We start from the raw sequence: 10166 nt of genomic DNA on the forward strand, positions 1-10166 counted from the left end.
CCCGCCGCCGAGCCGGGGGCGCCGCAGGAGAAACCACTGCAGGAGGGGCCGCCCGCCCAGTGATGCTGATCTGCGTGGCCGCCTGCGTTATCTGTGGGCTCAGAACCGCGTCAGAAGCCAGATGGCTCCGGGGACGACCCAGGTGGGATGACAGCTGAGGACTGGGTTTGGGAACATGGCTATCACTGAGAAATCCAAGACCTGGCGCCTGGAAGAAATACTCTTGGATTGTGAGCGGAGCCTTCTAAAGTGACATCTAGTCCAAGCCGACCTGGGTTTCCATCTTGATGCACCAAGAAGTAGAGAATATTCCAGAAAAAAAAAAAAGAAACAAAAGGGAAATATTAACAACCATTGGCCTTCATATCATGATGCATCGTTAATAACTGTATTGATAGTTCAAACACAAACCCAAGGGATGGATTTGCATTTATTATAAGATCTGGCTGGCAAACTGAACACTTTAACTTTGAGGGTTAACAGAATTTTAAAAAAAAAAACATTCTATCAGTTTGCAGATACTGTTGTTCATTGTACTTATGCACATTCCTGGATTCTTCCAATATATATATACATACACATACACACACACACACACACACACATACATATATATATACATATATGTATATATTAGTATATAAAGTACAAGTCTGGGGGTGGGCTAGACAAAGGATTTAGCTTGGTATTAAGATTAAGTCTTTCAGGAACAGCTTAGCTTGGTGGTTCTGGCTCAGAGTCTCTTACCAGGTTGTAACCAAGAGGTTGGCCAGGACTACAGTCAGCTGAAGGCTTGATTAGGGCTGGAGAACCTTCTTCCAAGAAAAAATAAAGAAATTAAATCCTATTATAGGAAGAAAACTCTGATCATGAGAGATGATATCTCCATTCCCCTCTCAAAGTTACTATAAAAATATAAATTCATTCACAGCTTTAATACCCAGCCTTTAGAGGGGATTGACACTCCTGGAGCAACTCTGGAACAGATATTATTCTGATGAGGTGCCATTTGGATTCAAGAACAGCACAAATCTAAATAAATAAACAACCCATTGGTAGTTCCACCAGGCAGAAAACACACACACACACACACACACACACACAAACACACACACACACACACACAAACACACACACACACACACACACACACACTTTTCTCCTGGCATAGGATCCAGATATTTAAATTCTTTCATTGGATTTCTTTTAAAAAATGCTGCTATAGAGGATGGCTCCCAACCCCACTGACTGTCTTCATTTCCCACAACTGCATGGATCTTCTTTTGGGGTATTTTGGGGAAAGCTGCCACTATAAAGACATGCCACTCAGTTGAATTTGGATCCAACCATGTTCCTTGTCAATGTAGGCAGAGCTCAGAACTGTGTGTTTTCCGCCATGACTAGCCTGTGTTTGATTACATGGTCCAGAAGTTTGAACCAGAGTTATAATTATGCTTCTAAAATCAATCCCAAAAGAGCAACCTTGGAAACCTACAAAAAGCAAACAAAGTAGCTAAAAACCAATAACTTCAGAAATTGGAAGGCTAAGATTTTCATGTTAGCTGTTTAAGGTCACCACACTCTTTTGTGGCTCGGTGGGGCGTATCAACTAGTAACTACACACGTAAACAACCTATTATTTATTGAAGTCCTGTGCTGCCCTTCAGCTGTCTCTTTAAACAAAGGGTGTGTTTTCTATTTCCTCTCAAATCTCAACTTTGACAGAACAATGTTCTAATCCAAGCTCTATTGTTTTCAGAGATTGCTCAATAACTTCATCTGAAAATGAGGGACACTGAGCATTCCATGAAACCGTGCCTGCGGGGGGTGGGCACCAGAGAAGTGAGCGGTCAATAGATGGAAGCCTTCTGTGTCCTTTCACTTCTTGTTGGGACAAAGTCCCCAGTCACTGTACCCTCTTACTGGCCACTGCAGTGCCCATCCAGGCATTGCTGCTTCAGAATCCTTCCTCCTGCCTTCTGAACTCCAAACACCTGTCCTTCCTTGTTAGCACTGAAGAAATTCTCTTAGCCAACCTCCATTGACAACCTCCGTTCACACTCTGAAGTGCACTGACGATTGCCCACGTACCTGACCCGGGCTGGGGCTGCTCTCCCATTTCTCTCTTTTCTCTCATCACTGCGTTGTATACATACCAAGAGTCAGTCAGACATGTCACCAAAATGTTCATACCACTTTTACTTGTACTTGTGTAGTGAAAAATTAGATAAACGGATAAATACAAGGGTAGAAAAAAAGTTGAATGCTTTTGGAAACACTTTAATTTTTAAAATCGAATTAGGTACAGATGAGAAAACAGTGAAGGACTGAGAAAAACTCATAAAAGTCTCTCAAGATTCTGTTCTTAGATTGGTTAAAAAACCTGTCCCTTTGCCCAGCCAGTCTGGCTCAGTGGTTGAGCATCAACATATGAACCAGGAGGTCACAGTTTGATTCCCAGTCAGGACACATGCTGGGGTTAAGGGCTCAATCCCCAGTAGGAGGCATGCAAGAGGCAGCCAATCAATGATTCTCTCTCATCATTGATGTTTCTACCTCTCTCTCCCTCTACCTTCCTCTTTGAAATAAAAAATATATGTATTTTTTTAAAAAACATGACTCTCTAATTTGAAGAAACTAAAATTGATAATGATAGAAAATGCATTACGATTTTTTTAAAAAGGCCATGTTGCTACAACCAGCAACCAACCAATGGATGAGTATATGCTTGTTTTAAGTTAAAAGAAATTATTAAAATTGTGCTTGGACATGTTATGTTTTTTTCAAATATATTTTTATTAATTTCAGAGAGGGAGAGATAGAAACATCAATGATAAAAGGGAATCATTAATTGGCTGCCTCTTGCACTCCCCCTACTGGGGATTGAACCCACAACCCAGTCCTGTGGCCTGACAGGGAATCAAACTGTGACCTCCTGGTTCATAGGTGGATGCTCAACCACTGAACCACACTAGCTGGGCAATACTTCATGCTTTTATAATTCTCTTCTTTCACTGTTTTTTTTCCATTAACCAACCCACTACCTGTTCTACTTGCACCACTTACGAGGGTAGTTATTTACCACAGCAGACAGGTAACAACCAAATGCATTCTGAGCCTGCTGCTTGAATCAGCAGGACAACACTTCATTGATAAGTATCACTGCCTACTTTTCTAATTACCAACTCAAATTAAATGTGGTGCAAAGGGTTTATCATTGTTTTTCTACAACTCTACCCTGTACCAATACTCTGTATCCCAGTGGCCACCCCAGTCTTACTGACCTTCCAGCCACTCTGCCCAACAAAAATATAATATGAGCCATATATGTAATTGTACATTTTCTAGGAGCCATGTTTAAAAATGAAAAAGGAAAAGGTGAAATTAATTTTAATAATAAATTTTGTTTAACCCCAAATATCTCAAATATTATAATTTTTAACTTATAATCAATATAAAATGTATTACTGAAATATTTTTTATATTGTCTTTAAAATCTGTTGTGTAATTTACATCATAGCATATCAGTACAATTCAGATTAGCCATATTTCAAGTGCTAGTAGCCACACATGACTAGTGACAACTATATTGGACAGCTGACAAATCTTGCTATTCTTATATTCTTATTTTCAAAAATGGTTCCTTCTGCTTTATCTTCAGTTACTAACCAGTTATTTCTTGCCCGGACTGTGCCAACATCCTCCCCTGGAGATTACTCCTCTCCATCACTGGTTAAGACCACCCTCCCCATCATTCACCTTGATTACATTATCCACCCTCCTGTGATGTCCATCATCCAGTGGATCAGAACCAGAGCTGTGATCCTCTTCCTTAGGAAATCTTGCTTCTTGTAGCTCCTCCTGCTTCTTTCCCAACTTCACTCTATCTCTCAAGCTATTACTTCAAATTCCTGCACCACCATCCTCTAAACTACAACCACTTTTATGTCTACATGATCCGACCGCCTAAGCTGTCTTTCCTCCTCTCAAAACCAACTTTATTCCCTAGATCAGTGATGGCAAACCTATGACACGCGTGTCAGAGGTGACACGTGAACTCATTTTTTTGGTTGATTTTTCTTTGTTAAATGGCATTTAAATATATAAAATAAATATCAAAAATATAAGTCTTTGTTTTACTATGGTTGCAAATATCAAAAAATTTCTATATGTGACACAGCACCAGAGTTAAGTTAGGGTTTTTCAAAATGCTGACACGCCGAGCTCAAAAGGTTCGCCATCACTGCCCTAGACCCTGTTTCTATGCTCCACCAGACAATCTTACTCTCTCTCCTATTCTTTAAGGTCCTCTTTTACTTCTTGCATTTCCTCCTTTGCACAATTCTCTTCTCTTGGAAAACAAAACAAAACAGAAATTCTCACTTGAATTCACTTTCCCTATTAGTTTATCATCCAAACATCTCAACTTTCTCACCTCTCATTGATTCTTTGAGTCAACTTTTACTCTATAAATTCTACTCATCTAATAAGACTTAACACTCATTGACCTTTTTAGGGCCCACACTTGGCCTTTTGTTCTGCTCCATCTTCATACTCTGACTCATGGTTTCAATGGTTACCTCTCTGCTCCATGTTCAGAGCTCCCAAGATTCAGAATCTTATATCCATCCCATCCCACTTAGAGACAGAGACCAGCCTGACTTGTGTGTTTGCCTCCACGGCCTAGGCACAGTCATAGGTACTCATTGTGTCTACAGATGAATGAATTAGCAAAATCTGCTTCCAGCTTCCTTCTAACCATGGCACTCAGAATTTCCCAGTGTTTTTAATACTCTGCTTATTTAACAAGCTCCTCTGCTCCCACAGTCTCCTGCAGGATCCCTTTCCTGACGTAACCCGACAACCAGTTTCCTCTTCACTCACCAACCACATTTGCCAAGTTGCTTTGCATGTCACATAAGTCACTTGCCAAGTTTCTTATTTTATCTATGTAATTATTCAATGTACTTTCTATATCTGTCTACATTCTTTTTGTCCATACTATAATTTTAAATCTACCACGCCACAGATACAATATTTAGAAGAGAAAACTGGATTTTCTACTATGCTCTTACCTTTAGAAATTAAATTACTGAAATGAAAATCAAATTGCCAATTTCCATTAAATAAACACCTCAGAGAAGGACTGGTTTTCCCTTCAGCTGCTGGAAGCTGACCAACACAAACAATGCATAACAACTTTATGATGTAAAATGCTAACAATTTATGGTGCTCAGGAATATTAACTATTATGTAGATGTACAAAGAACTACAGGAATTTTTCATCATAAACAATAACCATACCTTATCTATTGTTACTTTTCAATCTGATATTTTTGTACCTTTTTAAATGTCAAGTATCCAAGAAAGAAAGCTGTTCACTTCTTTGTTTTATACAACATACAAGGCGTCAAGGTAAAACAGTCTTTTATATGTAAAAGCTGCTCATTTCCCTGGTTACAAATTTATAAATGTATGTAAACATGTTGTGTCCACACGTATGTGTTAAAGAGTCTCCTGCTTTGACCAACACTTTGGAAGCCTCTCTGCTTCTAGATAGATTGACCAAGGTCCTGATGAGGTCAAAATTAAGGTTATTTAATGATTCATGCACACAAAATAGTCAATAGAGAATATAAAGGATATAACATAGGGAATATAGTCAATAATATTGTAATAACTATGTATAGTGCCAGGTGAGTATGAGAATTATTGGGAGATCACTTTGTAAATTATATAATTATCTAACCACTATGCTGTATACCTGAAACTAATATAAAATAATATTGAATATCAACTGTAATTGAAAAGTAAATTTTTTTTAAATGATTCATGTATTGAGAGGAAAAAAACAAGCAACAAATCTCTTACTCATTACCAGGACTGCACACTTAACATCAAAGAAGCTTTGTGGATGACAACAACCCCAACCCCATTGAAGGAATGACAGCTAAAATCATCCTAGAGGTGCATAAGTGGTCAATCTCATAATTATTTACAAAAAAAAAAAGAGGAGCCCTAACTGGTTTGGCTCAGTAGATAGAGCATTGGCCTGCGGACTGAAGGGTCCCAGGTCAATTCCAGTCAAGGGCATGTACCTTGGTTGCAGGCACATCCCCAGTAGGGGGTGTGCAGGAGGCAGCTGATTGATGTTTCTAACTCTCTATCCCTCTCCCTTCCTCTCTGTAAAAAATCAATAAAATATATTTTAAAAAAGAGGATGCTCAAGCACTATTCACCAATAACTATGAGCTTAACATAGTACCATTGAATAATTATCACTGTTGTGCACTTCAGTGTGGATTGATCAAAGTCTTTGAAGTTAAACCAGGATTCTCCTACACCCTAAACACAACACTTACTTTGGCCATTTTGTTGAAAGGTAACTCATATGGAGACTTGCTCTAAGTTAACGGAGAAGATGGCTTGGTTTGCTCCACACTTGGTTGCTTGATTTTCTCCAGTGTCCTGCATCCAGAGATATGTAACTTGAGAGACGGCAGAATCCAATATACTACTCAGTCAATGAGGGGCCAGGAGGTGCCGGGACTGACCAACAGACCCTGAACGATGGTTGAATGATTACCCTGACACGTTTCTGTGAAAGAGAGGCTAAGGGACTGCGCCACTATAGGAATTAAGCAGCCCTGTTCGCCTGCCTCCTTAGGCTTTTATTGTAACAACAGCTTGAACTAAAATCTACCTCTAGATACAATCAGCAGGATAAGCATCCTTGAGAAAACACCTGCATCTGCAGTGTCTTTCAAACAAGGATGTTTTAAAGTCTAAACATAAAGATTCTAGTAAAACACCCAAGGGCTCAGATTTGTTTGGAAAAGTCAAGGCAGATTCTGCCGCCTTCGGCAAGGTCTCCCAGAGGCCCCCAACCTTTCAGAGATTCCTCCTTACAGACATTCCAACCAAGTCCGGTGCTTCCCCACAAGGAGGTATGGAGTGGTAGCTGTAGGGTGTTAGTGGGTTAGCCTCAGCTTAGGGGACTACTTTTGTCTTCTCATGAGTGATTTAATGGATTCTCTTTCAGGATGGGATTTGTGTAAGAGAAGAAGATGGGCAGAGAAAGGAAGAGGAAAAAATAAGAGGAAGAAGAGAAGAAAGGCATTTGAAAATCAGTACTATCTCTATTCAAGAGCCTTAGGAACTTTATAAACTTCATCTACTTTGGTGTGATAAGTCTGGGAAATTTTCCTTCCTTATAGATGAGTAGTCCTAAATCAAATTGAGGAATCTCTATATCTTATTCAACACAATAGCATAACAAAAAAATAAAATAAAACATAACATTTATAAAGTATTTCGGTGTTTACAGACTGTTTCACTTGCTGTTTCTAACTTCATTCTTGCAATGACTCCATTTTATTTGCACATTTTACAGAGAATTCACAGAGGTTAAATTCCAAAGCAAGGATACATGGGGTCAAAGAGAAATATGATTAACTCAAAGATATGTTTTAGAATTTACTCCATCTAGTTTTTTGGACCTGAGCTAATTCTATTTTAGGAAAACATACTATAAATTGAACATCTTACTATGTTACTAGGAGCCAACAGTGAATTGAATTTCTATATCCTCTTCCCATCTGTGAAGAAATTATTAGTCCTGTACCTTTACCAACTATAAAATGTAATGTCTCTAAACAACTATAAAATGTGGTGGTAGTGTTCATCAGATTTAACTTAAATTACATATTCTGCTATTTGAAAACAAGATTCCAAAAATGGGATAAAAAAGATAATATAATAATTTATAAAATGCTGTGGTAGGCCCTACTAGCTAGGGGAATGTATTACTTTATAGGGTTTAATTTTTCCACTAATTGATATACCCATGTTTGGGAATAAAGTTACCAAATGAAAATCAAATGCCATACTCTTATCAAATGTCATAAAGAATGATTGGTTTTCTCTTTAGCTATGAGATGCTGGTCAACTTATAAATTTAAAAAACTTGTAAATAAATAAGACCTTTATTTATAGTGTGAGTTAAGTTGCACAGAAATCTACAGTGATAACTCTAAATATTACACACATGTGCACAGTAGTAAACTAATCTTTCATTATAATCAATAATCATCTCTACTTGGATCTTTACTACTCTGGTGAAGGCTGGATCACTGCTCATGCCCACTCCTACCCCCCAACCAAAAAAAATAATCTATTTATATAAAAACCTTGGGTGTAACATCACAACCCAAGGCGAGACCAACTGGAAGGAAGTTAGTCCTGCAGGGGGTCTTGGAAATGGTTGTACCCTCCCCCGAGCTGTTTCCCGAAGCTGTTTAGGAAAGGGCAAGGTTTGAGGCAGGAACCCACCCTCGGAGCACGGCTAAGGGTGAACCTGAGTAGGGGCGGCTGAAAGGCTTAGAAAAGACAGACAAGAGAATGAAAGCCGGGTCTCAGTGGGACGCTGCTTCCCTGAGAAACAGCCACCACGCCCACAGCCGTGTCTTTATTTTATAGCACATGCCACGAGGCAAAGTAAGGGCGTGACCAAGATGTTTACAACATTCTCCTGGGTTTCAATCCTACTCAACTACATGCACCTGAATTCTATCAAGCCTACATCACTCAGGCACGTGGGGCCATGTGTTTAGACCATAGGTTTAAGCTTACAATGATAGCTGTTGGCTATAATTGTGCTGGGAGGGCCCTGCCCTCCAAGCTGGGACTTGGACATGGCAATGAGAGGACTGTACCCTCTCATCAGCCCAAGGTTTGAAACTGTCCAAAACACTGTAGTGGCTCCCCACAATAAAGTTTTAATACATTATATTAGAGGTTGTGGTCGTACTGTTTTACCCACAGCGTCTACAGGAATTGCTGCAAATTTACTTCTCGGTGGAAGAACCTTTCATTCCCAATATAAATGACCAATTCCATTAAATGAAACTTCAATTTCTAGACTCAATATAAACAGTGAAGTTGCTAAAAACTATTATAAAGGCCCAACTTCTCATTATTGATGAATGCATCATGACATCCAGTCATGCTATAAACACCATAGATTACTAAGAGAAATTATGAATTTGAATGTTGTATTTGGTGGAAAAGTTCTTCTTGGAGGGGATTTTCGACAATGTCTCAGTATTGTACCACATGCTATGGGATCAGCCATAGTACAAACGAGTTTAAAGTACTGTAATGTTTGGGAATGTTTCAGAAAGTTGTCTCTTACAACAAATATGAGATCAGAGGACTCTGCTTATAGCGAATAGTTAGTAAAACTTGGAGATGGCTGTCGTAAATGTTTCCCTCCACATCCCGCGTGGTTCAGGGTTCAATATCTGGAAGAGGAGCCGCACACAAATGAAATAGAAAAGACAAGAGATAATTTGGAAATATTGGGGGACCAGGCGGGTAAGTCCAACTCAAGAGGAAGGACTTCCACCCGTGCTCAGTCCGCACCGACCTTTTATAGTCTGAGGTAAACAATGCAGTGATTACCATAGTTACAGTTCTTGTGAGTTTCACCAGTTTTGATCATGTTTACACTCCCTGTACTTCCCTCAGCCCATTAGCTTCCCAGGTAAGATCTGGGGAGTGTTATAATGTCAAGCCTAATTATGCTAAGAGAACTGAGCCCTCTAAGCTGGGACTTGTGACTTTGCCAGCAGGTCAGTCCAAGGCTCAACCCTATATCAGTTTCCCACAGATGGCAAACTTGATAGCAGTTTTCATTTAGGAATGGATATTATTGAAATCCCCTGTGAAATGATTTGTAATGGATCTATTATTGAAGCTACCTTTGGAAATAGTATATCTATAGATAATATTTAAAATATATCTAAACATGCAGTTCTTTGTCCAAAAAAATGAGCACGTTCAAAAATTAAATGAAGACATTTCGGATATACTCAATGGAGATTTTCACACATATTTGAGTGATGATTCCATTGATTCAACAGATGATGCTGAAAAGGAAAATTTTGCCATCGAATTTCTTAATAGTATTATTCCTTCAGGAATGCTGTGTCATAAATTAAAATTGAAAGTGGTGCAATAAAAAAAAGAAAGTGGTGCAATCATCATGCTATTGAGAAATCTTACTAGTAAATGGGGTCTTTGTAATGGTACCAGATTTATTATCAAAAGATTACAACCTAACATTATCAAAGCTGAAGTATTAACAGCATCTGCAGAGGGAGAGG

Source organism: Myotis brandtii, unplaced genomic scaffold (assembly GCF_000412655.1).
Source record: "Myotis brandtii unplaced genomic scaffold, ASM41265v1 scaffold136, whole genome shotgun sequence".
Lineage (NCBI taxonomy): Eukaryota > Metazoa > Chordata > Mammalia > Chiroptera > Vespertilionidae > Myotis > Myotis brandtii.